Here is a 15,270-nt window from a genome sequence, read left to right on the forward strand (position 1 = left end):
CTGCAGGAAGGACTTTTGAACTGGAAGTTGGTCACCGCCCACCCCCCCCCCCCCTTATTGCCCCGCCCCGTTTTCCTCCCCCTCATCCTGTTGCTGGTCACTGGCTTTTTTTTTTTTAATTTTATTTTTTTTATCTTTATTAAGCTGATCATTATTGGCCACCTCACTTGACAAGATCTCCAAGCTCTCTTCTGTTCCTTTTGATAATTATTTTTTATTAATGTTATTATTACGGTTATTATTATTATTATTAATATTATTATTTGAGAACTTTCCAGACAGAATGTTGGGCTTTTTTTTTTTTGCTTGTCACTGCTTATTTAACTTATCAGAACATATTTATTGGTGATCATATGCGGTTTTTTTTCTCTTGTTTTTGTTGTTTAATTTTTGTATTTATCTGGATAATGAACAATAGAATATATTTTCTTTTATGTTAAATTATGATCTTCCATATTAATCTAAAGATTGTGAAGACAGTTTGTCGGTTTTCCTTTGTTGTTCTTTTGTTTCCTTCACAGTTTTAATATATTGTACTTCTGCAACTACACTTTTTTTTGTCAACGTTGGTTTAAATTGCGACAAGAAAAACTGCCGTTTTGGATTATTTATTTCACATCTTCCCTCGTAACTGCAATTCTATCGGAATAATCTTGATGATTTGGTTTTTTTTTCCCCCTCCCCACACACATGTTTCGAGTGCTTTCGAGAAGTAACTCGGGTGCTTTTAAGCCCCCTTTGTTTTTGTTTTTTTGGGGTAACGTTCCTCTTTTCACCCATTCTGCTGTGACCAAATAGCTTGAGAAAAAGTGTTCAGAGTTCAAGTGCCTCGTTTGCATACATTCCAGGTAGCTAAGGACAGCGGAGGACCTGTTTTTTTTTTTTTTGCCCCTTACAACCCCTGCGTTGCTTCACTCGTTTTGTAAAAAAAAAAGTTTTTTTTTTCAGTTTGGGACACAGAGAACGTAAATAACAAAAAAAAACTGTTGAATGTATTTTTTCCAGCCATGTTTGTCACTACAGTCCTGTGCTGCCACATGTTTCTTTTATTTTTTTGTAAAGTTGATTGCAGTTCAGTCAATAAACCCCGTATTTTTGGGAAAAAGTTGAAAAAAAGGTGTGTACGTGTCTTGTTGAAATGCTTAAAAAAAATAGATATTTTTGCCTTTTTTTTTTACCACGAATGAAGACTTTGGTCAAGAAATATTCGGAACTGCAAAGAGCAAACAAAATATGTCTATTCCAGTTTAAGACTAGTTGGAAAAAGATGAAAAAATATTCATTTTTGACAGTAGGAATAGCATTGACAACCCATAATAGTCTGTGGGGTGTTTCACATTGGCGGAGTTTGATTGGCGAGCCGTGTGCAGACAGTTGACTGACCCATCTGGCGATAAACTGTCGGCTCTAAACTGCACGTTCGCGCATTGATCGGCGATCAATGATCGCGAGGTTATCTTAATCTAACTGATGTATTCCCAGTAAGTGTAGAATAAGCAGACGTCCTATTGATTACCCAAACATTAACCATTGGACATTTCAACATAAGGGGTAGGCAAAGTATGGCCCGGGGGCGAAGTAAAACCAGCTATTTTCTGTAAAATTCCCCTCTTAGTCCTTACAATAGAATTAACAAAACATTAAAATGTTCTTACCCTGATATTGGATTAGAAAAAGACTATCCTAAACTGAGAATAGTAAAACTTTCTTTGAGTTATTAAAATAAATGAACTGGGACATTTTAAATGGTTTAAATGCATTGTTCATGATTAAATGACTTGATAAAACTTAATATTTTAAAGCATGCATGGTTTGCCTGCAGTAGTCAGGTGTATTTTGACTAAAGTGGGACAAACTACCTTTTTGCCCGAAGCCTGCGTTTTGGTTTCTCGCAGCTTTCCCATCCGCTGCCGTGTTTATCTTCTCTCGGATTGCGCCAAAGGAGCCGGAACAGGAACGCTCCCTTCCCCTCCGCACAATGGAGGGTGCTGACCCGTCACAGCTGACCCATGAAGGCCTCTCCTTGTTGCCTGCATGCCTGCTCCACACACACACACACACAAACACACATCCCATAATCAATGCTCTTCCCTGGGTATTCTCACCTCATCATGCCCCCTTCACGGAATTGACATAACAACATGTCTACAGTTTCCTTCTATTGTATGTCATGTCAAAGAAACACAAGCTCATATTTAGTGGAGAAAGAAAACAATTAATACATTTGAATGCAATAAAAATATGAATTCAAAAACTAGAAGATGCAATCTTTGAATTTTAGGGCACTTTCTTATTCATTTGAAGGTACTAATAGGACAGTTGCTGTAGTTTTGAGGGGAAAAACAAGCATGCTTTGGTCAAAATGTAAGAAATAATAATCATCTTGCCAAATATTTCAAAATGGTCGTGAGTAATGAAAATGATGTCACGTGAAAGATATTCGTATGTGGCTCATCGTGCAGGACATGAAGAGGGCTGCTTCCTGTTTGCACGCGGCACCTTGACACCAGGAAGTGACTTTTTGTCTGCATCACATTGCGATAAGTGTTAAAAAGCGCACACGTTTCCAAGACTTCTTCCTGTCACCTTCCAACACGGGGCTTTCAAAGAACACTACACGGCCTTCATTCCCAAATGACCCACTGCAACGACACTCTTTCAAAGTGCTCGCACGCTGGTGTCAAACCCCAGGCTTTGGGGTCAGGTCTGGCCCGCCAAGTTATTTTGTGTGGCCCGCAAACATAGATAATTTTTGCTAAAATGCAATTCACTGACTTTGTAGCTCATTTATACTCTACATACATAAGTAGATGCTTTCATTTTTTTCAACAAGGGCGCCACAAAACCAGAAGTTTGTGAATTGTGTGATCAAGGGCGTAAACTATCCTAACCTATCCGCAATTCCATTCGCAATTGGCCATTTGCAGTCAAAAGAGCGCCTTCAATGGCAGCCAATGAGTCTTTGAGAAACATGACTTTTGTTTTAGAAGTACGTAGTTGACTCAAAGCTTTTCTCAGCCCGCCCACCTTCCTTCTCCTCTTCTTCTTCATCTTTTTCCTGGTTCACACATGTCAGATGAGATAGTTGAAGAACTAGAAAAGCCGTCGGGCCTGCTGCCGCTGCTGCAACACGCTGCAGTCAGACCGCAAAAGAAAGAATTAGAGCGCACAAAAGGCCTTTGAGTCACGTCAGCGGGTTCATTAAATCAACAGCTCACCAAGCATTTGTGTGTGTGTGTTTGTGTGTGTGAGTGTGTGTGTGTGTATGTGTGTGTGTGTGTGTGAGTGTGTGTGTGTGTGCGTGCGTGTGGGCCGATTTGAAGCCAAAACCAAAAGATTGCAATGCTATGCAACATGACTTAATTGCTATTGTTATGTAAATGTGGTGGTGGTGTGGTTGTCACGGAAAAGCTCCCTTACGCACCCTTTCTTTTTTCTTAAATGAGGTAATTACAGCATCGTAGTACAACAAGTGGAAAAACATGATCTTTTTAATGAGTTCAAATGTATTCTTATAAAAATAAAATCACTACTTCTCTGTTGAAAGAACATTTCTTAACTTTTCAATAATATACTACTTTTTATGTTACTTTCATGAATTTCTCCATCTTTTCTCACGTGGATTACAGGGTGTAAACTTCCAATTAAAAAGAAACTAAAAAGAAAAACAACAAACTTCATCAATAGGTGTCAAATATATTTAAACTGGCAGTGGCAAGAAATGTGAAGCAAAATAATGACTACATCAAACTGCTTTTTATAGTCAATAACTACTACCACAAGCTTTAAACTCAACTTTAGCTAAATCCATGTCTCATTGGCTGCCATTGACAACAATAAAGGTCCAATCTTTCTGAGATTACACCAATCATTTGCCTCCAAATTAAACAGATCCAACGTCTATCCCCGTCCATGGCAGCAGACTAGTTAAAGTTGCAACAATGACTTTTATAGTTGTTGTTTTTCCTGTACAACATGCCACAAAATCTGGCACGTGCCGGTCCATATGCTTCTCAGCTTTGATTTAGCAGGCTCCTGAAATGAACACCTTGCCTAAACCTGTCGGCGTATAAAGTGTCATCGTTGGAGGCCTCCGAAACCGGCGGCCTCACGTCAGACGTCGCTTGCTCTTCTCGCTCATAAAGAAAATAGACGGGCTAGATAATAACAAATGTACATTAGCTGACAATTAGACACGAGAAGCAAAGTCGGACCAGATGGACCCCGAGGGGCCCTCTCAGCCCCCTCCGCCCCTTTCGCCATACTGTTTCAAGTCTTGCGTAACACCCCTCCACTCATAGTACCTTTCCAGAAAGTGGCCCAGAGCCAAAACAAACAGTGCTTTACTTCTTTTTTTTTACACTTGGATGACACTTAAAGTTCCTGTAAAGTGAGAATCAAAACATCTCGTTAACATGTCTAGTTTTCTTGTAAAATACGCTTTGAAAGGTTTGAATCAGCAAATGAGAAGAAGAAAAAAATGTAGTCATCACTGTTAACCTTTAAGTTAGTTTTCTTGGCTAAAAATAAATGTGAAACTAATCCTGAAACAGAATCACAGAGTGAGCGTCTATGATCGTTAACGTCTCGCCACGACAACAGTGCCGTCTGGCCCTCATTGTGGAAGAACTCAATTACATAACTTAAGACTTTCATTAGGCGCTGTGCTCCATTGAGCTCTATGGGAAAGCTCCAGATGTGGCTTCATGAAGGGGGCTCTCTGTGTACAATCAGTCGCCCCCCCCTCCCTCTCCAAACTCCATCCATGCAGCTGTAAGTACTCATGTGAGAGTGGATGGATTGGGGGGGGGGGGGTGAATTGGGAAAGCTGGGAGCTTTATTAAAACAAAATTTCAAAATCCCTCACTCTCCTCCTCCGAAACAGTTGCCGCCCAGAACCAGAGTGCCCCCCCCCCCCAACACCCCATCACCAACACTACCATAGCTCCGCCTCTCCCATAGGTCTCCTAAAGAGGGCCAATAAGTCTTTTGGCATGTGTCAAGCCGAGGTGGCCAACCAGACAGGCAGCAGGAAGCGGGAAGCGGCCCAGGAGACTCTCTCAGGGGTCCGCCCGAGTAAACAAGAACCCCCCCATCCTTAACTCGCCCATTTCAAAAAACAAAAACAAAGTTAGTTGGTGTGTCGCCTTGCTAAATAACGTTATGACCACATTGGGATGCTTTGTCTAGTCATGTAGCATCTACACCCCAAAAAACTATATTATGCAAACAAGTTCCATAAAAGTCTTCTTTTCCATTATGTTCTATTTTTTAACTTTAAAAACATTTCCCACCACCCCAAAAATTATGTTAACAGGCAACCTAAAGGCTATATTGTCAATCAAATTATAGTATATTGTGAATAGCATTCAAATACAGTATTTGTTACCTCAATAGTGCCAATGTTACGCGTAGGTAATTTCATTGTTAGGTCCACAAAAGTTAGCCTGACACAAAAATGTAAATATGTTAAGAAAAATGTGTTAAAAATCAGTGGGGAGAAAAATAGCCAATTCAGCAAATTATTTTGAGCTGTTAATCGATTCATTCATTTTCTGTAGCAAGGGTCGCGAGGGTTCTGGAGCCTATCCCATCAAACAATGCGGGGTACTCCCTGAATTGGTTGCCAGCCAATGTATACATTTTTTGGGAATCTGGGAGGAAAATGGAGTAGCTGGAAAAAAATGAAGTGAGGCGATCCACTCCAAATCTGTTACTTTGGTTCCCCTGGAAAGTGAGGCATAAAGTTTGGTAGCGCCATTAAAGTGAATCACGACTGTACAGCGGGTGGAAAGTGCTTTGGAAATACTGACTCATGGCGCTTCCAGCTGGCCCAAGACCTTAATTTCTAAAACATCTTCACTGTTACGGCACTGAACGCAGCAGGAGAAAAGAAACTCTCGCTCTGTCTGAAGAGGGAATAAATCTCACACGAACAAGAGCTGCACAATACCAGTTACTCTAATCCTAAAACTAATTCAAGTTTAAAATACTTTTTTCAAATTCTATGTCTTCCCGTTTATACACTATTTTTGTCCAACTTTTTCAAAGCCATTCATAAACATAATCATCAAATAGACTTAGCCATTTTACTTTGTTTTTCTGATGATTATTCAAGAATAGAGAAAGGTCAAATCTATTTTTTTTCCAGAGGTGAAAGGAAACACTGAATTCTGATATTTGGGTATAATGGTAGAACAGGGTATTTTTAAAAATGGGTCAAAATGCTGTGGCTATGTCATGTTGGCTGCTGTGAAAACAGCTGGCAGAGACCGAATGAAATACACTCTTTATCTGTATTTGGTACTGTAACTTACAAAGAGTAGGAGACGTTGAAGCATCTTCCACCTTTGCCAGGAACAATCTGCTCTTTTTTCTGCATCATCTTGAGCCGTTTACCACCCTGCGTTCTTCTGGCAAGAGCTAAAACTGTAAAGAAATATTCCGTCAAACTGTTGTAAAGTCAAATATATCATATTCAGTGCCAATTTTTTATGTATACATTATTTTTTTAACAAATACAACTCAAGGACCATATTTTTCTAACGCGAACCCACTTCCTATGACAAATACAATACACAATACAATAACTAAGTCACTATAAATATAAATATATATATATATATATATATATATATATATATATATATATATATATATATATATATATATATATATATATATATATATATATATATATATATATATATATATATATATATATATATATATATATATATATCTTTTATTAAATGTTGTACTTTTTTTCCCAAAGCACATACATCATAGATCGGATGTGTTTACTCCACGGTTATTGTTCTCACCTAAGATTAGTGACAGGAAGCGGTGTGCCAGGATGGAAACTGACAGTAGCGCTGCGGTGTGGCCGCATACAACTTTTGTTTGTAACACATGCGACAAACTACAAGAGCAGGAAGCCAAAAGGGGAGAAGTACATACGTACTGTTCTGGCAATGTGGGGGGTAAATAGGTCACATTATCTTCTTGAACAAGACCTGACTGTACACCTATAAATTTTGTCAAAACGAGAATGATTTTGGAGGGGAATTGAATCCTATTGATTATAGTTGAAGAAATCGGAGACATTTGCATTGTGTGTCATGAAGCGTTTTACAGCAACAAGTTTGTCTTTTACGCCTCCTACAACAGCACATACACGCCTTTTTTTTAACCAGTAGTCTTGTAGGTTTCGATCACTGATTCAAAAACAAGGCTTGTCGTGGCCTGCTTTGGCTGCAGGCGACGATGTAACGTGGCTCAAAACTGATTTTTTCTTTTTGGGTTGCAAGACAAGACAACTCTCACAAGTATTCATTGTACAAACAGAAAATTACTTAACTATTTCAAGCTTAACTTCAATTTTTTGGGGGAAAAATACATAAGTTACAATAACAAACTAAATTTTTTATCCAACAAAAAAAAAACAGCCAAAGCAGTATGTTTTTTTGTGAAGAAAAAGTATGAAATGTATACAAATGTCAAAAAAGTTCAAGGATATGACATTTTATTGTTTTTTAAGTTATACAAGTTTAAAGTTATCATTCACAATCGCCCAAATTGATAATCCAAAATCCTGATTTATTCCAATATTCAACGAAAACATCTCAGCTTTTGAGAATGAGGTCATATATTTTGACCGCCCAAAAAATGCACCTTAAAAACACAAAATTATAAAATATTGAGGATAATTTCCTTTCTACCAAAAAGTTATTTTGCGACAATAAAATCTTTTCGAATTTCAAACAAATTTGCCCTTTAAAAGGTAATTTTTTTGGGGCAGTAATTCATTGACCTCATGCCAAGACGCCTTTATCCTATTTATCAGGGCCGACGACGAAAACCCTTTGTATGTATAGCAATTGCTAAAATCACACTGCTGTGTAATTTGACATCCTCGGCTGGCAACCTTGTGACAAACCTGTCGAACCGGGGGCTGTCGTAAAAAAGCGACCTGTCAAAAACCTGACGAGGGGATTGTGAAAGCAAAGCATGTACTTGACAGCCATTCGGTGTCAAGGCTCTTCTCTAAACACGGGCCCAGCGTTGCTATTACCCAAGACCAAAAAGATAAGACTAAAAAAAAAGATTTAAGCCGAGATAACAGATTTTATTCGATCGTTTTGCAAGAATGTTAAGGCCTTTGTCAGATTAGAGGTAGCAGCGCAGAAAATTTGAGGGGGCTTTCCCACCAGCGTTTGTGGTCATAATGGACACAGAGGCAAAGTGTAAGTGAATTTCCTGTGGGGGGGCTGCTCCTAAAATAGAAACAAAGTGTCTAAATAGCAAAGGTGCTGACCTATTAATGAGATCTTGTTGTTTTGGCGGAAAACATATGAAAATCTCAGCAGAAGGGGGCCTTGAAATGTGTGATTTTTGGATGTTTCGCATTCTTTGCAATCGTGGATGTACTGCCTTCTACTTGCGACTATCTGGGGAAACTGCAAATGTATATCAACAAGGAAAAAAAGCATTATAAGATTAGCAGGCTTGTGCAAAAATATGTCAACTATGATGGCAGTTTTTTCATCAAATTAATTTACCACTAAAAAATATTTTAAAAAATTAAAACCACCACCATTATGACTTTAAATATGCTTAAAATGATTAACAATTTTTCCCAGGCAAAAATTCATTTTATACAAACAGTTGAAGTACTTCAATTAAAAAGTCAAACCATTTTTTTTAATGGTTACGAACGCTTCTGGGCCTGGATTGGACATGTTTGAGCGTCAATGGCACTGAAAGAGGATAATTCCCCGCCAAGCCTCCCAGTTGAGTCCTGGCTCACATAAAAGAAAGTGAATGAATGAAAGAGCCAAAGCAGAGAAAGAGAAAGAAGAAGAAGAAGAGGGGGTTGCCGGGGAGGAAGAGCGAGGGAGCATTTGCTTTTCAAGAGCGAAGGCCAGAACAAAAGGCCTCTTTGTGCGCAGCAGTGGCGAGTGCACTGAAGTGGAGCTGGCGCTTTGGGAGTGTTTAACAGTGTGCACCGACTGCATTCCTGCCGTGTGATTACAAGACGCTTTTAATTTCCACTCAGGAAACTCACTTAACTCTTTGCGCGCACCGCATTGTACTTTTTACGCTCATCTTGTGGCTCCTCAAACCAGGAAAAATACAAAGTCCTCCTTTCTTAATAGCCATAATACAACACGTTTGACCCACTGATAGATATATTTGAAAATAGGAAATACTTCCATACAATAAGTTGTGGTCACTTTTAGTTTAGCTTAGCAGTTTGTTGTTTAGGCATTGTTTTTATTTATCAACAAGGATAACTGAAGATACTTAGATGAATGACTACCAAAGGTAAAACACGGCAAAAAAAAAAACAAGGGCTTTAAAATACTATATATTCTACAAAAATGTGTCCACCTTAATGAAAAATTAATGGGAAGAAACTCCCCAGGACAAAAAAAGACACAATAAGATGATGCAGACGGAACAGAAACATTGTGGTTAAATATGTGTGTATGATATTGTAGTAGTAGATCAAAACACTTCTATTCATATTATGTCTTTTTTTAACTGTACTTGGCATGCTGTCATTTCCCTCTAAAATCATTATCGATTGTGTAACTAGGTTGGAAAACCAAGGAGTGAGAAATCCATGCCAAGGCCCAAACAAAAGCAAAACTATCGTAGAAAAACAACACGTTATGTGTTGACCCTGAACACACGGCACGATTGTCAATGCGTCATCTAATTTCGATAATAGCATTCAGAAGCTGGCATTCTCTTGACTGGCCTGCCAAAAGGCAAACAATGCAAAATAAAAAGGACAGAATGTTCTTATTTTTAGAGATAATGACTGTGATAAACGTCCAATCCATTAAAAGTAGGAGGGCTCGGCAGTGATAATTCTAATGGATTGGACGTCGACGTTGTTAAAGGCAACTCATGAGCTAAATGAAAGCAGTGTTTCACCAATTTATGAGCAGATTTTGCATTCATCATCGATCGAGTAATTTATATCATATATTGAGTGTATCAGGTAAAGTTATTTACAGTTAAACCTCAATTTAACGGCCTCGGTAATAGGAATATGCGAATATTAATGTACAACATTTGGCTTAAAAAGTAGTGGAAATCGGGATTTGCAAAAAAATGCATTGTAAGCTTTTCAGCAAAGTAAAAAGTTCTTAAATTTAAAGTATAACAAGCAATAAATGTATAATCCTGCCCTCGGTTAAATCAAGGTTAAATTATGCATTCTCATTTGAGTGACACCTATCATGTCATAACATATAACATAAGTGATACTATCATTTTCCATATTTTTTTCAGACTAAGAGAAAATAAAACATAAGTCACAACACTACCAAAAACTATTCTTAAAAATGCAATTTTGTCGTCTAGAAAATAGTGTAAGTAAATCAGATTCTAATTAGAACGTACAATTGTGTTTTATAGCAATATGAAGCTGTAATATAAGCTTGGTTTTGCTCTGAATTGAATGAAAATGTAGCCAAAAAAAAGATAACGAGTACTATCATAATTTTAGTGACTTGTTTCTTGCGGTTAGCAGAGTTAGTGGCTCGTGTCTTCAGATTTGAGTGTTAGGATGCAATAAAAGTGACAAATCCGTGGTATCGCCTGGGGAAGATCTTCACAAGGAGCGTGAACGCTATCTTTAGTCGCTGAACTTTCTCTGTTTTACAGCAGAGTAGTACTTCATTCCCGCCAACCACCCGCCCGCCCGCTGTATTCATGACTGCAGATAAAAGATAAAAGTGGCATTTGTCAATGCTCTAAATCCGTCCTGCTCGCTCCAGTAATGAGGCTTGGCATTGTCCCGCTCGCTCGTCCATCAAATGCAAAGAAGAAGAAAAAATCCAGGGTGGGCTGAGAAATAGGCATGAAAAGATTTATGCAGTTTGTCCCGCGCATTTTATGCTAAAGATTGAATCAGAGCACCTTCCCGCCTTTCTCCGGATTTTCATTCACTTTTTTGTCTTTCTCTTTTTTTGGGGAGACCACCTTGAGGCTGAGGTCTTTTTGTGCACGTGGGTTTTTGTCCCATTTTGTGTCAGTTTGGTGGTAAAAACGTGGGTAAAAGAACAACTAGGGTTAGTTAGGCGGGACAAAAATGGTCCTCTGAAAATGAAGTAAGGTGCTTTTTCAAAAAGAACTTCAAAGTGGCATACAAATGTTGAGTGCCTTTGACGACAATACATAATGAGTTGGAAGGTCTATTTTTTACTTTGATTTTTTTTGACATAAATGAAGCAGTATTTCTCTTTTGGGGGGGTGATTTGAGTTTATTTTTAAAATTAATTATGCAAATGCCAAATAAACTTAACTGACAAGAATTCAGATCCATTGGTTTGTTTACAGTTATTTTATATTTGTTTTTTTTACACTTTTGCAATTTAATAAATAATAATTTTCTTTAAATTGGACTTTATGGTTAATGCAAATGCAGTACTTTTCAATATACAAATAAACATTTTGATCATGTTTGAATTTGATTAATCTTGGGAAGCAAAACTGTATAAGATGGTGATTTTTTTAGTTTTTTTGTTTTAGTTTATTGTGTCACTTTCATGGGATTTGGGAGGGATGGAAATAATTTGCCCAAAAAGTTGAAAGATGTACTTGTATATTATTTAGAACTAAAAAGGTCAAGAAAATTAACAAAAATTCATATTCATATTTCTGTCCTTTTCACTTAATGGGACTTAAGTCATGACCAAAAAGAAGTGTATTTGAATGGCACCAAATCCCCTCCCTCCTCTTTTAAGTCTTCCTACCCGAGCCCCAGGGTCTGTTTTGTCCGTTGTGGAACGAACGAGCGTGGGGGTACGTTGCGAGAAGAAAGGGGATGAAAGGAAGGTGGGGGGATACAAGAGGTGCGGAAGGTGGGGGGGAGGTTCCCGGTTAAAGTCTGTATAACCCCCTCCACCCCACCCAAAACTCCAGTCCCACTTTTCCCTCCTCTCCACTTTAACATCAAAGCCCAGTCTGGCAATAGAATTGAATAGAGGCAATCTGCATTTCCATGGACCCCCGAAACCCCCAACCCCACCCCAACTAGGCCTCTTTGCCAGTCACTCACTCACTCACTCAGTCATCCCAGCAGTACATCCTTCCACGATGAACCCTGATTATAAGGGTCGACGATGAATTGCCTCGTCTCCCATGGTATTTAAAGTACACACCACAAGTTGAAGTTTCAGGGGTTGAGGTTTATTTATCAGTCGTTGAGAAAATATCAGTGTTTTAGAAGCTGTGAATAACTTAATGGAGGTAGAAATACAATATTAGCTTCTTTCACACTGTCCCTCTGTTCCTGTCAGTATTCATCCCCTCAAAAATACAGCCGCTTATAATAATCAAAATATACTTTCCGCACTATTCATATTCATGTGATACTTGTGTTAGCTTTTGACGGCGGACTATTTATTGTCCTTTGATTAAGCGGTTAGCGTGGGCGGCGTTCGACATTTCGCTGAACTGTCAAAATGTCTTCTTTGGGTTTTTGTGGGTTTTCTCGTCCAAAAAAATGCTTCCAATTTTTGGGGTTCAAACATTTCCTGGCCGTCGACTCACCCGCCAGTAACGCTAAGTGAATATGACAGCCACGCATATAATTTAATAGAGATCATCGTGTCATGTATCTCCTGCCAATAGAAATGGATCATTTGTGAGATGTCAGTGAAGAACATCTCTCTAAAAAAAAAATAATAATAAGAGGCTATTTCTGGTTTTGGTTGGGATTTTCGCAGTCTTTTTCCTTTAATTAAAAAAGAAGATTTCCTATGTCACCTTAGTTTTTTTAAAGGTAACTAATTATTATTTAGTTTTGTAATATTAGTCATTTACTTTTAAAAGGGTGAAAAAGAGGATTTTTGACCATTCAGAGGTTAAAAATATCTCTAAAACATTCAGTGATTATCAAAATTGTTGTTAATTCATCTAATCATTGATTGGTTGTCAATTAATTGTAGCTGCCAGATACCTAACTTCCCTAGAAATGAAAGCAAAACTGCCAAAATGAAAAATGAAAATAAAATGATGCTACTTTTGTTGGTCTTGATACCAAACTAATGCTCCTCAAGCCATTGGTCAAAAGGGGGTCAGTGCAGGTTCAAAGAACCAGCGGAATTCTCCCTTCATTGCGTCTTCCTGGGCCAACTTGGCCGTTAAATCCGTCTTGCTTCTTACCGATGACCCGTGAGCGATTGGGAGGCCAAATCCCAAAGTCCGGACGCTGGTTGAATCTAACTAGGCGAGGAGGAGCCTTTGTGTAATTCCTCTAATTGAGATTATTACTTCCTAAGTGGCTACTTTGAATTCATCAAACCTCCAAGAATCATTCCCAGGTGTCATCATAGCATACTGTAACATACTGTATATGGCCTCCTTGCCAACTAACGGATTACCATTGAGGCACCGCTTACATTCCTTCACGTTGCCCGGGAAGCTTTATTACCAATTAGGAATGAGCGACTTAACGGTGCGAAATGAGGATTTGCGGCATTAAAATGCTTGTTTTGTTTTCGAAGAAAAGGGCCTGGGCGGATTAGAGGAGGAAGCAGGAAATGACAAAGCCCAAAACTCCTCCAGCCACTGCTTCACTTCACAAGGGGGGGATGCTCGGGAAGCGGTCCGATCGATAATGTCGTCTAAACGCGGCGCGACTCGGCTTTTATTTGAACGTGGCGGGAAGTAGCCGCCTCTCAAAGGAGGCTTTGTGAGATTTAACGGCCAGAGGACGGACTGGGAATCCTAAACCAGAGCTCCAATACAAGACTCCTTACGAGCGGGTGGAAAAATACGCCTGTACAAAAACCACGCACTCACTGCCATTAACGGCCATAGACGTCCCGCTTGTACGATGTACTGGTCAAGGTATTAATTTACAGTGCCGGCAGGCTTCTCCCAGTTGACATGCGTGTCTATTAGCAGCATTAAAAGAGCATTTTTTTGCAACCTCATTGCTCCAATCACAAGTGGAACAAACCAAAGCTGGAAGCCTTCACTCGTAATTGTCACTACAGTAGACAGGAGTGACTGGACAGTATATAGACCTGGCGCAACTAAACAAAACAGACGCACGCACCCCCACCAAAACTTTTCCCCGCTGTGCTTTCACTTAAGCACCCCCGAACTCCACCCCCGACTTATCCCCCCACCTTTTTACGATGCCCCGTTTCCTCATAAACTTTTTGCGACGTTTGGAATCCATTAGGAGCAATATCCCACTTTTCAAAACATCCTGGATCTTTGCGGGAGGGGGCGCGAGGGGGGGAATTTCCATTTGTATTGAGGGCACAGCCAAAATGTCACAGGAACCAGGGAAAGAAGATGTCGTCGTAAATTCGTTTGGCAGCTGTCGACTGAAGAAACTTTTGTTTTTGTTCAAATCCCCAACTGGAAATTTCCCCTATACTGTACAAGCTAGGAATGCCAATACATATATACTTGATCATTATTTATAATATAAATACATCATGGTTATTTATTTCAATCTTATTTTTGTCCTCATTTCAACGGCCGGTTTTCTATTTCAATTTTTATGGTTCAGTTCATGCCCAATTTCATGCTGTAGTGAAATAAATAAAAAGGTAAAAAAAAAAAATTGGAGCTGTTTAAGGTAGTTAATGACTAAATGCAAAATTAAAAAAAATAACTATCACTTTAAAAAATAAATGAATATAGAAAGCAATAAATGAAAATGGGAAGAAATGTAAATCAAATTTCTGAATAAATATTCACATACTCTATAGCTATGAATACTAAACTAATGATGTATTCAATAATATATTTAATGATCTATTTACTAATTAAGAAACACCACCTAATGGTTTAGTGGTTTGCTTACCTGGCTTGGGTGCTGGCAGCGTAGGATCAATTACCACTCGGTGGCGGTTTGATTGGGAGTGTGAATGGTCGTCTGTCTCAGTGTGTGTCCTGTGTCTGGCTGGCGACCAGTCTGGGGTGTAGTCTGAGAGACAAACACAGAAAAGAAACAAGATTTACAAAAAAGGTGAGGAGACCACAAGCAACAACTGGACTGGGGCGGATCTGATTGGTTGACACACAAGGAGTAAGTCCTTCAACTGTTCAAACTGAAGGGCTATCGGACGAGAGGAAACCAGAACATGAATGGCAAAGAAACGAGTTAAAGGCCAAAAAATGGAAATCTAATGGTTTTTTTTCCTAAATTGGCGCCAAGATGAGTGTTTTTCTTTCCAAAGCTTATCATTTGAAAGGTAAAAAAAAATAGAGAACAACTAAAGGCTCTCG

General features: G+C 38.8%; 1 long non-coding RNA gene across 1 annotated transcript; it reads right to left on the reverse strand.

Annotated features, from left to right (window-relative positions):
- Window positions 1-1,787: 1,787 nt before the first annotated feature.
- Window positions 1,788-14,969, reverse strand: LOC144206871 (uncharacterized). Its single transcript, XR_013328462.1, has 3 exons — window positions 14,846-14,969; window positions 6,318-6,429; window positions 1,788-2,038 (listed from the first exon to the last, which is right to left on the reverse strand). It is a non-coding gene; the product is annotated as an uncharacterized LOC144206871 (long non-coding RNA).
- Window positions 14,970-15,270: the final 301 nt, after the last annotated feature.

This window comes from Stigmatopora nigra, chromosome 13 (assembly GCF_051989575.1).
Source record: "Stigmatopora nigra isolate UIUO_SnigA chromosome 13, RoL_Snig_1.1, whole genome shotgun sequence".
Lineage (NCBI taxonomy): Eukaryota > Metazoa > Chordata > Actinopteri > Syngnathiformes > Syngnathidae > Stigmatopora > Stigmatopora nigra.